Raw genomic sequence first — 15,556 nt, forward strand, 5'->3', positions numbered from 1 at the left:
GTAGGAGAATTGCTTGAGCCCAGGAGGTCGAGGCTGCAGTGAGCTGAGATTGCACCACTGCACTCCAGCATGGGTGACAGAGCGAGACCTTGTCTCAAAAAATAATAAAATAAAAAATATCTACTTTGTTACTGATAGAACCAGACTAGAGAATATGATGCACTGGGTTGGTGGTCTTTCGAGTGCTCCCTGCCCTGCATCCACACCATGGAAGAACCCAACAAGGGGAACTGGGAGCCTGGCAAGCAGACATAATGACCCAGGACCAGGGCCACTGCCACCCTCTGATAGGGGGAGACAGAACAGAAAGAGGGAGTGCGTCTGTGATGTCCGCAGGAGAGTAACTGAGTTGAGAAATGGACTGTGAGTGGCCGTCACCTGCCAGTCAGGCCTTTACTCCACTTTCAGAGGGGAAGAGAAGGCAGGTGGGATGGTGAGAGGTTCAGAGTGTTTGCGTAAAGACCATTCCTCATGGAAAGAAAATGTGTGAGGAGTAAGAATCCCCCTTTCACATCTAAGAAGGCTGCCAAAAATTTAATAAGCACTCTCTTTGTGTATCACTGCATTCATTTAATAAATGAATGCATCTTTGTGTATCTTCATGCATTCATTTACTAAATCATCAAATATCTATTGATCACCTGTTTTGTACCAGGTTCTCTTCTCAGGCTTTTAGGTTCAAAACAGAAAGAGATTCCTTCTCTCATGGAACTTACGTTTTTGACCTGGGTAAAGACAGTAAGCAATAATCATCATTAGTAAGGAAATCATAGACTATGCTAGAAAGCGATAATTGCTATAGAAAAACAATAGGAACCTAAGACTTGAAGGAAGTGGAGGAGTGAGCCATGGGGCTTTCTGGGGAAAGAGCATTCCAGGCGGAGCGACAGCTGGTGCAAAGACCCTAAGGCGGGAGCATGCCTGAGGGGTGTGAGAAAAGCGAGGAGTCCAAGTGTGCAGCAGAATGGGCCACGCATTCTGGACATGTGGGAACCAGATGGAAAAGAGCCTTACGGGCCATGGTCAGGACCTCATGTCTTTCAGCAAGTGATGTGTTACGTGGCTCACACCCCTGTGATAGTTGTTGTTCTTATTATCCCTTTTTTTACGTGACTAAACTGAGATGCAGAGCCAAAAGCCCCCTTTTTTTTATAATTGAGAAAATTCATACCCAGAGTAGGGAAGCAACTTGCCCAAGGCCACAGAGTGGGAAAAATGGCATGAGCTAGGACTTGGGTCCCGTGATTCTCAGTCCAGAACTCTTTCTCCCACGTCTCTGCTCCAGAAACGATGAACTTCCTTTGAAGACGGTAACTCAGGGCCTCTCTTGAAGATTCAGATGTAGATCCTGGAGCTCTTAACACTGTGCTTTGCTGCCAGATCTTCTATGTTGACTACAGTATTTCCTTCCCAGGAAGAGGTTTAACGTGGAAAACCTGAAAGAGGCTAACACATTAAACATGTATGTTAGTAAATCTTGGGGGAGGGAAGGAAGGCCATTGACCAGTGACATGGTGGTGACATCAGTCATAGTAAATACCGACACCAACTGATTGCTTCCCATGTGCCTGGCCCTGTTGTAAGCTGATGACGTGTGATAGTTTATGTATTCTTTACCACCACCCTAAGAAGTAGGTGCTGTTACTACCCTCATTTTACAGTTGAGGAAACTGAAGCAAGAAGGATGGGCTAATGTGCCCAAGGTCACTCTGAAAGTCAGAGCCAGCTTCAGAGTCTGCATTCAACCTCACAGAGCTGGTCAGAGCAGGGAAGGTATAGCAGCTGCGGGATTTGGATCACCAAGAGCATGTGTCCATTTCCCATGTATGTCTAGGGAATGGATCAGAGCCGCCTTTCAGTTTCCTATGTTCTTACCTGAAAGATGCACCTCCTTTATAGCTTCCCATCAGACACAGAGACTTTCAGAGCTTGACTGGCATGATGACTTTCAGATACCTCCCATGAAAGAAGTTGCCAAGTAGATGCCATCTCTTATCCCCTCTCTGACATAGAGCGTAACTGTTTCTACTTGCTGCTATTTGAGTAGAGAAAGAAGCCATCCCATGGATTGAAAACAGAACTCAGTACAGGTTGAATATCTCTTATCCAATATGGTTGGAACCAGAAATGTTTCAAATTTTGATTTTTTTTTTATTTTGGGATTTTTGCAGAATAGATATCAGTTGAGCATTTCTAATCCAAAAATCCAAAATACAGAATGCTCCAATCATCATTTCCTTTGAACATCACATCAGTTCTCAAAGTTTTGGATTTTAAGGCATTTTTGAATGACGGATTTTTTTTATTAGGGATGCTCAACTTGTATATGCTAATCTGCTAATTATCATGATGATTGGGACTTATGTAGTGCTTATTCTTTCCAACAGACTATCACGTACAGTCATTACATCATTCAGTCCTCCAAGGTTTCTGGGCGGTGGACATTCTTGTCCCCATTTTATAGATGAGAAAGCTGAGGTGAATCGGTGAAGGCTAAATGATTTGCTTAGTCATACTACTGAAAAATTGCATGGAGAGAGAAGACTTGAACCCCAATCCAGACCCAAAGTTCATACTACTAATCTATGCTGGCTGAACAGCTGCAGTCTGAATATAGCGCTTGCAACTCCCAGAGGCAACAGATCATGAAAGCCCACATGCATAAAGAGCCATGGCAGCTTCCTGGGAGTTTCTGCTTAGACTCAAAAAATATTAAAGAAGCCAGTTTCTACGATTGGCTCTCTACTAAAAAGATTGTTTTTATTCTCTGGGAACTGGCTGGCTGCATCTGTTTCACTGTTGGATTGCTGAAGGGTTGACATGCATTGGCCACATTTAGGAGTTCGTGTTGATATTACTGTTGTGAAAAAGCACATACTGGTCCTCAGCATCTATATGACTGTGACTATTTTTCTCTCTTCCATTACACGCAACTTGTGCTCACAGCCTGCTTGGCATAATTGACACATTGGCTCAGGCCACCAAGGCTGCCAACTTGGAGCCTTGGATTAGTTAGATCAGTTATGACAGATGTGATTATTTACAAGAAAATAGAAGTCACTATAATTAAACCCTCTAAGGAGTACATTTGGGTGGAGAATGAGAAAGCATGAGTTTAATCTGGCATGATGTGTTTGGATTTCAGCCCTGAGCAGGTTCTTCTCTAGCCCATGAAAGGAGGTGTTGGGGTGTCTGACACCCTCCATAGACACTGGCTTCTCTCAATTCTCCTGACACAGTGTTTGATAAATGAAAAGACCAGGTGGTAGAGCTAGCATTAGATGGGGTACCCAGTAGAAGTGGGTTTAGTTCTCAGCTCAGCCACTGGTCCCTGGCATCAATTTTAAACCATAAATGGGGATAAAAGCATAATCCTGGCCGGGCACGGTGGCTCATGCCTGTAATCCCAGCACTTTGGGAGGCTGAGGTGGTGGATCACGAGGTCAGGAGATTGAGACCATCCTGACCAACATGGTGAAACCCCATCTCTACTAAAAATACAAAAATTAGTTGAACATGTTGATGCGTGCCTGTATTCCCAGCTACTCAGGAAGCTGAGGCAGGAGAATCACTTGAACCCCCAGGAGGTGGAGATTGCAATAAGCCAAGATCACACCACTGCATTCCAGCCTGGGTGATGGAGTGAGACATCGTCTCAAAAAAAACAACCGTGATTCCTACCTCATCCTAGGTCTGGGAAAATTAGCAGTGATGAAGTAAGACAAGTGTCGAGCGTTGTGCCACTGAGGGTTAGCTGTTCCTGCCCTTCCTGAGCACACCACTTAATCTCCGTGAGTCTCGTTTTTCCATCAGGAAATACAGGTGACAAGTATCTCATACAGTGCATGTGAGGGTTGGAGGAAATGAGGTAGATGAAACGGGCTTCATAATCATTTGTTGCTGTTTCATGCCTGTCTTTCTGTTACGATTTTTATACCTATCTCTAATGGTTCCCATTTATTGTATGCACCGTGGGCCAGGCACTATAGCGGGCAGGGTCGGCTTCTCCATTAGATACAGTAGGCACAGTGCCTAGAGTCTGTGGTACTTTCAGGACCCTAGAAAATGCTCATTTTTATTGCTCTTAAAATCAGAAGGAAAAAAGTGAATATAATAATAATGAATATAAAATCGAATATAAAAATAATAAATACAGGCATCCCTCGTTTTATTGCACTTTGCTGTATCACGCTTCATAGATACTGTGTTTTATAGCAAGAGAACTAGGATTAGAAGTGGAGCCTGAAGATGTGAATGAATTGCTGCAATCTCATGCTAAACTTGAACAGACGAAGACTTGCTTCTTATGAATGAGCAAAGAAAGTGGTTTCTTGAGATGGAATCTACTCCTGGTGAAGATGCTGTGCATGTGATTGAATTGACAACAAAGGATTTTGACTGACTTAAACTTAGTTGATAAAGCAGCCGCAGGGTTTAAGAGGATTGACTCCAATTTTGAAAGAAGTTCTGTGGGTAAAATGCTATCAAACAGCGTCTCATGCTACAGAGAAAGCTTTTGTGAAAGAGTCAAACGATGCAGCAAACTTCATTGTTGTCTTATTTTAAGAAATTGCCAACCGGGTATGGTGGCACATGCCTGTAATTCTAGCACTTTGGGAGGCTGAGGCGGGCGGAACACCTGAGGTTAGGTGTTCAAGACCAGCCTGGTGAAACCCCATCTCTACTAAAAATACAAAAATTAGCTGAGTGTGGTGACACACACTGTAGTCCCAGCTACTTGGGAGACTGAGGCAGGAGAATCACTTGAACCTGGGAGGCAGAGGTTGCAGTGAGCCAAGATCGCACCATTGCACTCCAGCCTGGGTGACAGAGCTTGACTCTGTCTCAAAAAAAAAAAATTGCCATAGCTACTCCAGCCTTCAGCAACCCCCACTCTGATCAGTTAGCAACCATCACCATTAAGGCAAGATCTTCCACCAGCAAAAGGCTACCGGGGCAGATGATTATTAGCATTTTTTAACAATGAAGTATTTTTAATGAAGGTGTGTGCATTCTTTTTAGGTATACAGCTGTTGCTTACTAGACTACAATACAGTGTAAACAGAACTTATTACACTAGAAAATCAAATAATTCACATGACTCACTTTATTGCAATACTTGCTTTATTGCAATGATCTGGAACTGAACTCTCAATAGCTCCAAAGTATGCCTGTAATAATAAACATAATAATGAATCTATCTTATATCCATCTTTATACTGATACCGTTGTAAAGCCTAATTTTTATTTAGTTATTCTTTTTCTTTTAATAGAGGAAGGCGCCTACAAAACGAAGGTGCATAGGGCTTACGGAATTCATATGCAACCCTGGTTGTGGAAGCTTTACAGATATTAGCTCAGTCATTCTCAGAAAGGTTTTTCTAATTCTCATTTTACAGGTGAGGAAACTGAAGCTCAGGGAGGTTAAGAAACTTATCCAAAGCCTACTAAGAGGCTATGTTAGGCAGACTGGACCAACAGCTGTAACAACCCCAGAATTTAAATGGCTTAACACATTAGGAGTTTATTTGTTATTGCCATTAACAATTCAGGGTGTAGGTTTGGCAGGCAGTCTTCTACACACCGATTCAGGGACCCAGGCTCCTTCCCTCTGGTGGCTTTTTCTCCTTCTAGTCCTTGGAGCTCTCCATGCAGATGGTGGACGGGGAAAGAGAACAAAAAGTGGGGGATTTTTATAGGCTGGGCCTGGAATTGGCCCACATCACTTCCACGCACATTCCACTGGCCAGAATGCAGTCACGTGATCACAGCTAACTGCAAGGAAGATTGGAAAATGTAGTGCAGCTGTGTGCCTGGGCTAAAGAAAGGAACACGGATCCTGGGGAGGTCTTGTGCACACAGTGTCCACGTGCTTTCCACACCCTTCTGAGCTGATTCTTCTCACTCTTAGCTCGCACAAGTCGCCTTTATGGGCCCTTTTTCCTGCCCCACTTGCCCACTCACAGTGCCCAGCACCAGACCTTTGCCTACTCAAGACCAGTTGCTATATGAGCTACTAGGAAGAGAAATGCATTGGGGACCTTCTCAGGCCAGCTTGAAAAGGCTGCAACCAGATATTATGTTCTCTGTATTGCCCAATCTCGGGCCACAGGGCGCTGCTGGGCATGTGCAGAAGCCAGGGACTACCTCCTCAGCATGGGAAAAGGGGCTGCACGGAGGGTTTCAGAGGGCCAGGAGGAAAGAGGTTTGAACTGGAGTCTTGGCTGCACCACAAACCTTGGACAAGGCGTTAGCAGTAAGGGGGCAGTGCCAGATAACCCTGCAGCACTAACATACCACAATCGTAGGATTACTGCCTCTTGCCAGAAGGGTACTATGTGGCCCTGCCTGAATCCATCAAATGTGCTGCCTTTGAACACCCATAATCCTACAAGACAAAGCTGCAGGAGCCAGCTAGAGGCTAGATGGCCCGTGGACACTCCTGAAACTGCTGGGCAGGCCTGGTGATGACCCTGGCGATGGCCTGGTGGTCCTGGTGTTGGTAGGCACCCACCTCCTCTAAGATCAGGCCAAAGCTGTCTATTTTGAGATCCTTGAGTGGAATCAGAATATCTCCCTCCTCCAGGAAGCCTTCCCAGATCACTCAGCCTTCAGTGGTCCCACTTCCTCAAAGCTCAGGGTATTTGTTATCATCTACCTAAAGGTGCTGGCTCTCCTCATAAGATTTCTCATCATCACCCCCCTTTTTATTTGCTCTTGGCCTAGGAGGCAAGGAATCCAGGACCATGTTTAGAACCAAGTGAGCCAGGGACTCTCCTGAGCACTCTGTAAGCATCATATACTGCAGGGCATTTAGTCAATTCTAACATTTCATCCAGATTTACAGTCAGACTGGGTTTCTGTAAAAAGAGTTGGTACCCAGGCACCATCCTTCTCTTTCTTTAGAGTTGAGAAAAGTACACCAAGGAAAATTAACAAAAAGCCATTTTGCCTAGTTATCTGAAATATTCACTATCATACCCCTCATGTCAGTAAGGCAAATACAGCCACATTTCATCACCATGTCTGTGTCAGACACAGCCTCAATCAGACCCAGTCATATCCCTTTGCTGCCATTTGCGAGCTAATCGATGCTGGACTTTCTCCCTCCTCTCCCTCTGCCTGTTTTCTCATCCTTCAGATCAGGCTCTGACTGTGGCTAGCTTGAGGGGTGGCCATGAGGTCTAAATGAGGGCGGATCTGTATTGAGACAGCACTTGGCCCGGGGCTCTCCCCACATTCCCTCTTAGTCTCTCACACAGGCGCAAAACCTTGCTTTAAAAATGTGTCTTACGATGAAACTTGGCATCCAGGACGCACCCCGTGAGGAATTTGTTTTTGTTTTAATGCCGAGGACGTTTGCATGAAAACAGGATCTTCGTTGCTTAGGAATTGATCAACTCCTGCTGCTGCTTTTCCCTGCTAAAGTGCCAGTCCCATATTTGTCACAGGCAAACGAGTAACTGTAGGGATGGCCGGGACCTCCACAGATGGAGGATGGCGGCTGCTCAGGGGAACACAGAGGCCACAGAGTCAAACGGGAGAATCGGGAACCCATCTCAAGCAGAAGCGAGCTCACAGACCGCATCCTTAGCCATAGGACAGCAGGAGTGAAGATTTTTTTATGAGTCTAGTTTGTTCTAGATGATCAAGGGAGAAGAGAAGGAAGAGGGAAGGCATTAAGACACAGCCTCCACCTGCAAGGAGCAGAATGCCTTCTTGAAGGACAGGTGGGAGCCAGTGCATGAGAAGACAGTGGTTGGACAGAGTAACAATGAAGACCCCATGCAACTGAGAGGAGCCAGTGCCTGCAGCGGGAAGTCTGGGAGTAAGACTGGGATCTGCTACCTACCGCCGAGGTCACCTTGGGCAGGCTGCCTGGCCACTCTGCACCCCCGCTTCCTCACCTACAGAATGGCACGCATCCCACAGGGGCCTTATGAGTTGCTCCATGCTAAATGCATGGTATAGAGTAAGCTCTCCAGCAGTCCAGACTGTGCGTGCTCATACTAGATGCTCTCCATTCTAAGGAAGAGATACCCAGATGGTTGTAGAAGGCTTTTTAAAGGAAAGACTTGAACTTGATTTGAAAGGAGGGGAAAAAGATGACCAGAGACCTGGGAACAAAAGTGTTCTTGGCATTTGAGTGGCCAGACCAGGACACATCTGCATCCTCCACAGTCAGTTCCTAAGGAGGTTTTCCAGACACTGTCCAAGAAACCAAAGTAGAATTGCCCGCACAAAATTGGAGGAGGTGTCCTGCTCCATGGGGACCCCAGTTCATTTTTTGCCTCAGCCTGGCCCCACAGGCATCAGCATAGAAAGGATGAAGTAGAGGAGAGCCCAGACTGGGCATTGCACTGGGTCAGGCCCTTCCTTTGCCTCCAGGCTTGGCTTCCAGAAGGCAATGAAGTGGTTACCTCCAAATACCCACAAGAGGCTGGACACCTTTCTCTCCTGTATCCTTAACATATGCTAATCAAAGCTGAGAGCCTGCAGAAAATATCTGCTTGGCCAAAGCCCCGCACCCTCAGCTTGGCTGGCCTGCCCATCCTCTGCAGGCCTCCCTTCCCATCTGCCTCATGAAGGGCGTCCATAAATCCAGCTTTCAGAGCCCTCCGCGGTCGGCGAGACTGCCGTGAACCTCAGTCACATCATGATGGAAACAACTGAAAACCACTTGGCAAAAAGAAGGGGTGATCTAATGTTTGATAGCAACAATGCATTTTTTTTCTTTGCCATTCTCACTCAAACCCAGGGGGAGAAGCCGGCTGCTCTCCAATCCCTGCCAGGTCAGTACCTCCAGGGTCCCTGACTCTTGTCCTCTGTCCTGGAGGAAGTCCAGGCTGTGGGGCTGGCTGTGGCCTCCTTGCAGTCCAAGGAGGAGCTCAGGCCCCTCAGAGGCAGGAGAGAGAGCGACAGGGACCTGCGGAGAGGCCCATATATAGAGCCTGGGGAATGTGGGCCTCTGGCAGGCGGCCTGGAAAAAATGGCCGTGTTCTGAGGGTGAACACCGCCGAATTATAAATAGCACCCGCCTCCCTCCCCTTCAGGCTTGCTGTGTCTGTCACTGGAGAGTTGACAGTTAAAATTCAAGAGGACTGAGCAGGACAAGCGAGTGGGAGCGGGGGATGGGGGAGATGCCGGATTGTGCGGGAAGCTCAGCTGCTGTCTTGGGACTGATACGGAGAATTGTCACCAGACGACGGGGCTGAGAGAGGGATGCATTTGGGGTGGCAGAATGACTCCTCATTTTATGCATTTTTTATAAGCTGAATAAGAATGGAAGGAAAACTAAAGGAAGCTCCAGCTCCACAGGATGGTTTTATGGGAGCTTTAGAGCCTTTAAAAATAATAAGAATAAAAATCAGCTGCCTCCAAATATAAAAGGTGTGTCTCTGGTTCCGAAAAGTCAGCCACCCTGGCTTCCAAATCAAAGCCAGTGATCCGGCGCCCACACAGGCCTGTGCCTTGAGCCTCCTGCCAGAAGGCGTCTTCGTGTGTTCTTGTGTCTCCCTGACATGGAAGCAGCAGGGGTGCTTCCTCCTGCTCCGAAAACCTCTGCACGTTTTGCTCACCCAGCAGAGGGTGATGAATTCAGAAGGTGTCAGAAATAAAGGAAGGAAGGCGTGTGCAGCCCTGGTGTGGAAAGCCACACAGCCATTCACACCTGGGTAGCAGTGAGGGGTGGACAATATTTCAGCGAATTCTAGACTCTGGAGAAGGGGTACGCTGGTTCTGCAGGGACCAGGAGTCCCTCTTTGTGTCATTGGCTCTGCTGGCGTCTCCTGGAGACCAGCTGCCAGGCTTCCTGACTTGCTGCCCAGCCCTGCGTGGACAGGAACTAGAGTTCTGCTAGACGCCAGGATGGGATGTGATGGAGGTGCCCGGGGGCTTGTTGGGGCTTGTTGGGGGCTGGGCCAGCTCCATGGGCATCTGTGCCTCCTCTGTGAGCAGGCTAAGCTAGAGTAAGGGCTATGTCCTTTGTTGTAACAGTAGGGGCTTTGGCTTCCATTGCAATGATTTGCAAATAGGTTAATTTATTGGCTTCTCTCCTCTTGCCTTAATAAATCTCATATCTTACGTCCTTTGGAGCCTTGTTTGAAATCAAGCACTTTAAAAAAAGGAGCACGCAAGCCTTTGTTATCTTTTGGACACTTCTGAAAAGAAGATCCCAGACCCCACAGGATGCAGGCAACACATAGATGTGAGGTGAGAGTGGGTAGACGTTGGAACCTGACACACGGTGCTGCTTCAGGCGTGACTTTATTTACTTATTTATTTATTTAGAGACAGAGTCTCACTCTGTCGCCCAGAGTGGAGCGCAGAGGCGTGATCTCGGCTCACTGCAACCTCCAATTCCTGGTTTCAAGCGATTCTTATGGCTCAGCCTCCCAAGTAGCTGGGATTACAGGTGTGTACCACCACGCCTAGCTAATTTTTGTATTTTTAGTAGAGACAAGGTTTCGCCAGGTTGGCCAGGGTGGTCTCGAAATCCTGACCTCAGGTGATCCACCTACCTTGGCCTCCCAAAGTGCTAGGATTATAGATGTGAGCCACCACGCCCAGCCTAGTGTAACTTTAAAACTGGGTTTCTCAGAGCCCTATTGAGAGAGGACGCCTCAGAGGCCCAACAGAAAGGGGCCTTACAGATCCTCGCTCTTTTGTCAAGCAAAGCAGCTCTTTTCTTACTGGTATTAGGTATTAGATTGCATTTATTTAAAAATGAATTTCATGACTTAAAAAACTTGGAAACCAGTATCATAGCTTTACTCCATGATTTTAGTGCTGAGCGAGTGAAGGCCCAGAGAGGGATGGGGATTTTCCGAAGGTCAAGACCCACACTTGGTTTGCTGCTGTGATGGCGGCTCTGGTTTTGGGAAGGGAAATCCCAGAGGTTGGAACCAAAAGGGACCTGAGGGAGCATTTTATCAACCCCTTTCCTTCAAAAACTCAGTCTCAGGGAACAGTGGGATTTGCTCAAGGACCAGCGAGTTGCAGAGCTCAGACTTAAGGCCATCTCATAGGAGACACACTCATAAAAGGAGGCGTGGTGCACCCTAAAAACCCCAAATGGCAGGATTTGCCCTGATCGAGACAGCTTCCTAGAGGAAGTGGTAACTGAGCTGAGCTGAAAAGGTGACTGGTGACAAGAAGGTGACGAGAGCCTCTCAAGCAGAGGGACTGCTCCCAGGTTTGATTCCGTGCTTGTCTCCCACTCCTGGGAAGCAGAGGTCCGGAAAAGGTGACAGCTCTCAGGGGGTAGACCGTTCCCATCTGTCTCTGCATTGACTTCTTGCCGGGAGGAATGTGGGAAGCCAGCGACATCACCACCTGCCAGGTAAGGCCTGTGCATGGGCTCTCGCAGTGCTCCTCCGGTGGGCGCGGGGCCTGGTGGATGGTGAGTGGAGGCTGCTCCTGGGAGAGGCATTTCTGCTGGAGCTGGGCAGGCAGTGGCTCGGGGTGGCAGGCTGGAAGGCTGGCTGCAACAGGACTTGAATACATAATGTACCTCATCTGATTTCAGCTGTGAGAAAGTCCAGACAGCCTCCTCTAGACAGGAAAGGACATTGCAGGGACAGGTGGCTTGTTTTCTGCAGAATTCCCTATGGATTCCTTGGGGAGAATGTTAGTAACCCTCTCAGGGCGTGTGCTTTCCATGAATTCAGCATGTGTCCGGGTCTGGGTCCCAGATCTTGTGTCTGGTCTTTGCGTGTGGAATTTAATCCTTTATCAAGACAGAAGGAAATCTTGGGCAAAGATCCCTGGAATTGGGGACCTTGATCGTTGTCTCTTGACCTCACTTTAGAACGAATAACACGTTCTTTAGAACAACGTAACATCCTAGGAGAAGAATTCCTGTTTTTATACTCAGCTCTCTCTGATATGTGAAAAACTAGCATCTGCTCAGGCCTGCAGAGGCCATCTCGTCTAACCATGGGTTAAATGTTCTCCATCTCCATGAACCCTGCAGAACCAGCGTGAATCCAGGGCAGCTGGGGAGAGTATGTGCAGTGCTTTGCCAATCCTCAAGTCAAGCAGAGACCTCCCAGTCGGGGATGGGTGAGGAGACTCCTATATGAAAGGTCTTACTTTGCATGTATGAGATTCAGAGTCTCCGCTCCAACATGAGCGGGACTCGGGAGTATGAAGATGCCAGCTTTCTGCTTGCATTATCTCCATGCCGCGTTTCTCAAAGCATGTTCTGAGAAGCAGAGACCTGAAAGATGCTCTGTGACAAAGAGGTTCCCTTGTCATTTCAGTTTGGGAAATGCATGCTGATCTAATGCACATTAGATCTGTGCTCAGATACGGACAACTCTGAAGGGTCTTCCCAGACCAGTTACAGCCGCTGTGGACACCTTCTATCCACTCATCCTGCTCAGTTCTTCTTCAGAGTAACTTTTACCTCCCGATTTCCTATTCACCTGTTGACTTTTGCACAGTCTGTCTTCCACACAGTAGCAATGCTGCACGCTTAGGGCCCTTGTCTGTTTTGTTCAGGACTGAATCCCTGGCATCTAGAACACTGATTTAATAAAACACTGTGTCAAATGAACACATGAATCAATTCATACATTCAAACCCTCAGAACCCCTCCATATATAATTCTGTTTAATTTTGTTGAGCTCAATATTTTTTCAAACTTCTTTCCCCTTTCCTTTCATGCCTGTCTCATCTCATCACTTAGTCCTGAGTCATATCTGACCCTGGGAGGCCAGCCTTGTCCGCCCTGTGGAAACCTGCTCTTTCTCATCACCAGGATGCATTTTCTTTGTGGCACTAATGACTGGCAGAAATTAGCTTGTGTACTTACCCGTTCACCTGTGCAGTGGCTCACTCCCTGATCTCAGCTCCCTGAGGACAGAGACCTTGCCTGCCCCATGCACCATTGACTCTAAGGGCCTAGAACAAACTGGGCCTGGGAAATGCTCAGTAGCGATTTGCTGCATGGAGAGCTCTCTTCCCAGGAACCCTCACCAACAACCCACAGAACTGAAATTCCACTAACGTGCTTAGGGATATGCTGTTCTCTGTCAACCCTCTCAACAAGTTGTCAGCCATTGTGGTATGGTGGCTGTTCCCCTCTTCCATCAAAACACAAAGTGTCAGAACTGGAAGGTACCCTAGATACCATCCAGCCCAGGGCTCATGTTTTCAGAGGAAGAAACAGAGAGTCAAAGAGGATATTTGGTACCCAACATAGGGCCAGTCCCCCATCCCTGGGTCTGATTCTCCTCCTGTATCAGTTTTCTATGGCTGCTGTTAACACATGACCACAGACTGATGATTGAAAACAACAGAAATTTGTTATCTGACATTTCTAGAGTTTAAAAGTCCAAAATGGACCTCATGGAGTTAAAATTAGAGTGTTGGCAGGGTTGTTCCTTCTGGAGGCTCTGGGAAAGAATCGTTTTCTTGCCTTTTCCAGTTTCCAGAGGCTGCCCATGTTCCTTGGCTTCCAGCCCCTGTCCATCTTCAGAGCTGTAGTTGAGTCTCCAGCCGCATCATCCCAACATTGACTCTCCTGCCCGGCTCCTTCACTTATAAAGACCCTCGTGATGACATTTAGCCTACCTGGCTAAGCCAGGATCACCTCCCCATCTCGAGATCCAGAACTTAATCGCATCTGCAAAGTTCTTTCTGCCACATAAGGAAACATAACTGCAAGTTCTGGGGATTCGAATGTGGACCCCTTTTGAGGGTGACAGGGCACTATTCTGCCTGCTGCACCTCCAGTCATGCCATCTGCCTGTTGGTGTATCCTCAGGCACATGCACATTCTCCCCTAATGACCCCCACACTTTCTATCCCCCACCATCACAGTACTTATCACATTGCTTTATAGCTGGCTTAGTGCTTGGCGGCCTGATTGGGTCATGACTTCCTCATGGCCGAGCCTCGGTCATCGTTATACCCAACCATCGGCACATCCCTGGCACTTGGTAAGCATGCAAGTTGTTCTGGCTGCCTTGGCTGCATTTTCCTGCACCCCATCCCTGTTTTTGTTCAATGAACTTAAAGCACCTCCCTCCAAGTCCTGGTTTTTGAGCTCTGCCATGGGATCAGGCCTCTCCCAGGTTAAGAGAGATCCTGGCCACCATATTTTAGTCCATATTTTTAGTCTCCTGACCTATGAAAATAGGAAAAAATATTGAAACTAGATTACAAAAATTGTGGGTTTGTAAAATATTCAAATCAACAGCTGTCTCTTTTGACGTCTAAACTGCTATGCAATAGAACTTTAGGTGTGGTGGACGAGCCTATCCCAAGGTTTGTATGTAAGATATATTATTCAGGAGATCTTATAGGTGGTATTGTCCCAAATTCAGACTGCTGTATTTAGCTGTGTCTTGCATGGACTGTGTCAAAAGTTTAAATTCATGTCATTTCATGAATGAGAGGTCCAGTCCAAGAAGCTATCCTAGTCACACCCCCCGTCCTCCAGTCTCTGGCACTTTGATAGGCCCTGATTGGAAAAAAAAACTGAAGGAAAACCTGTAGAGTATGGTTTAATACTCTGAGTCAGACCTTGGGCAAGTCACATCTCTCCTTCAGACTCCTGCGTACTCACCTGTCAACCAGGGACTCAGAGCCCATGACCTCTAAGTTTCCTTCTTACCAACATCCTTGTTCTAGTTCAGGCTGTCATAACAAAGTACTATAGACTGGGTGACTTCAACAACAAACATTTACTTCTGGATTCTAGATCAAGTCTAAGATGAATGTGCCAGCAAATTGGAATCCTGGTGAGGGCCCTCTTCTTGATCTGCAGACAGCTACCTTCTCATGTGTCCTCACATGGCAGGGAGAGAGAGCAAAGCCCTGCTCCCCCATCTTCTTCTTCTCATAAGGACACTAATCCCATCATGAGGGCCCTACCCTCCTGACTTCATCTCAACCTAATCACCTCCCAAAGGCTCCACTTCCATATACCATCAAATTGGGTGTTAGGATTTCAACATGGATTTTGGGTGGACACAAACATTCAGCCCATAACAATTCTGCTACCTGGAGGGATCTGTGTAGAGTCTGCTGCCTGGCTTCTGGTCAAATCTATCCTGCTAATGCAGGCATAACAATGATTTAGTTTCCAGTCTAAGCTAGGAAGTGATCACATCAATGTCCTTCTGTTCCCAGACACTCTGGCAGTGCCTCTTGCTAGCCCCCGTCATTTGTAGCTTCATAGAATCCCAGAACATTAGAACACTGGCTCCATCTGAGGTTCAGAGAAGGTATCCTGCCTTCCCCAGGTGTCCAAGTTGGGGCATGCACCTCAAATCTCTCAACCGCTTGCCCCCTAATATTTTTGCCGTGCCGTGGCAAGCTGGAAGAGGTAGGCCAGTCTATTACTTTGCAGTGAATACACTTGAAAAAGCACGGGGAAACCCTGATTTTAAAGGAACTCTGATGGCTTTTGGAAAGAAAACAGGAGCCAAAAAATGTTACAAACAATTGAAAACAATTTCTATGTTTATGCATTATGTGCTTTTCCGTTTCTGTGTTCTACTTTATAATAAAAATATATCTGAAAAGTCACAAATAAGCAACACTG

At 47.0% G+C, this 15,556-nt stretch overlaps 1 protein-coding gene across 3 annotated transcripts in view; it reads left to right on the plus strand.

Annotated features, from left to right (window-relative positions):
- The window catches only part of ZHX2 (zinc fingers and homeoboxes 2), a 247,719-nt gene that overhangs the window by 31,062 nt on the left and 201,101 nt on the right, over nucleotides 1–15,556 (plus strand). Inside the window, exon 1 of one of the 3 annotated variants that reach the window (XM_012451584.3) lies at nucleotides 3,664–11,341. The exons of the other annotated variants lie outside the window; for them this stretch is intronic. The gene's annotated coding sequence lies outside the window, so the exon portion shown is untranslated. Of the gene's footprint in view, nucleotides 1–3,663; nucleotides 11,342–15,556 lie in introns of those variants that run through there. 3 annotated transcript variants of the gene reach the window in all.

Source organism: Aotus nancymaae, unplaced genomic scaffold (genome assembly GCF_030222135.1).
Source record: "Aotus nancymaae isolate 86718 unplaced genomic scaffold, 86718_ANA_hifiasm-v0.15.2.pri h1tg000036l, whole genome shotgun sequence".
Taxonomy (NCBI): Eukaryota; Metazoa; Chordata; class Mammalia; order Primates; family Aotidae; genus Aotus; species Aotus nancymaae.